Source organism: Neomonachus schauinslandi, chromosome 1 (assembly GCF_002201575.2).
Source record: "Neomonachus schauinslandi chromosome 1, ASM220157v2, whole genome shotgun sequence".
Lineage (NCBI taxonomy): Eukaryota > Metazoa > Chordata > Mammalia > Carnivora > Phocidae > Neomonachus > Neomonachus schauinslandi.
This window is the reverse complement of record NC_058403.1, coordinates 197,500,525-197,502,389: the sequence shown is the minus strand read 5'-3', so window position 1 is coordinate 197,502,389 and position 1,865 is coordinate 197,500,525.

Genomic DNA, 1,865 nt, shown 5'->3' with positions numbered 1-1,865 from the left:
CCCTCCTTCCGGCCCCAACCTCTAGCTGTGCGAGAGGAGCACAGGCTTTGGGGTTGGGCCTGGGTTTGTGCCACCCCTAAGCCTAGTAACCTGACCGCCCCCCCATCCCCACGCCCCATACACGCCTATTTGCTCACCGGCAAGAGGGGATACCACACCTAGCTGGCTGTTAAAGTTGAGCGCACGCGGGCTGCAAAGTGCACAAGCAAGGACACATTTACTTCTTTTCCTCCCAGGCCTGTACCTGGACCCACCCTAAGCTGAGAAGCCCTGGGCAAGTCTGGACTCCCTCACTGGCAAAAATACCTGGGCCTTTCTAGGGAGGGACCACTGGGCAGAGACCCAGTTGTGCCCTCTGCCGGGCCCTTCACACACAGGCTGGCCTGCCCACTGAGAACTCAGGTGCCAGGACATGGCCCATCCTGTTAGGACTTTGGCTCAAGACACATAGGGATAGCCTCCCGGGAGGCAAAATTTGTCACACATATCACCCTGGAAGCCCCCAGAGTCTCCACAGGCTAGGGAGAGCCTCAACCAGAAGGTCCAGGTCACCCACACTGGCTACTGTCCAAAGAGCCAACACCACAGGCACTCTCTTGCCACCTGCCACCCCCTCCCCCCAGTCAAGAGTCTGCCTTCACTCTCATCTACCCAACTCTGCCTTCCAATTTCTCTCTCACCAACTTCTCAGGTCACTCCCTTTCCTCCATCCCCTCTTCTAGCACCTGGGGCCGTGCACCAGCATGGCACCCCCTTCCCATTTTCCTATTCCTGGCCTCTGGCATCAGACCCCAGGCCCTCCACCTCATTTTCTAACCTGTACTCCACCACTCCTCCACATCCATCACCACCTCAGCCCCCTTGGCTTTCCTGCCTGTGCAGCCTGTGGGGGGGGCCCCTCCCACATACCTGGAATCCTCCCCTCCTCAAATCCATTCACTTAAGTGCACACCCTTTAGGAATTACTTCACCCCAAAGGGGGACATGGGACTTCCAAACCCCACAGCATCCCTCATCTGTACACAGATATGGCACCTCCTACCCCATCAGGAGGGTGAACATCCCACAAGCAGAGGTCATTTCATCCCATGCTGTCCTGAGGAACCATGACACAAAGAAAACAAGGTCAAGAATGGAGTGACCAAATGACCAAGGGACCAGGCGCTCAGAGGCTCACAGAACCCGTGGGCCACTTGGGCTGTATTCACAGCCCAAGCCTGACCACAGGTTCCGAGGAGGGAGGGTACCTCATAGGAAACCCTACCGGCTCCACAGGCCCCTGCAGAAAGTGGGCTCCACACAGGCCCAGGCAAACACGTCCCAGCCCACAGAAGCCCCTCCCCACAGATCTACATACCTCCACACACTCTGAAAGGAGTGGCTTTTCCAGACCTGCAGGGAGGACAGAGTACCTCCTGGCTGTTCCTGTTTATTCAAGGACACACAAGGCCACCCATAGCCAGTTAGCCCAGGTCAAAGGTTGCTGTTCTCTGAAAAGGGACAGGCTGGGAGTTTCCAGGCAGTCCATCCCCGGGGGCCCCCCACTGCACCTCCTACCTCTGGGAGGCCCCTCCCCATCCTTGCCATTTAGTTCACACTGCTGATGGGCTGAGCTCTGCCCCTCCCGGTACAGGCTGTCCCTAGGCTGCGTATGGGAGGACACCTAGCTCTAGGGGCACAGGGGCTGCCCAAAGCTTTCTCTGCACAGGGACCCGGACTGGCTACCAATCTCTGTAATTATGTCCCCAGCAATATTTATCAACCATTCCCCTGATCCCTCTTCCCTGCTCTCTTCCGATCATCCCTCCAGTGTTAGAACCAGAAGGTTCTCCCCACCCTGACAAAGAAAGTAATCCAGAAACAGG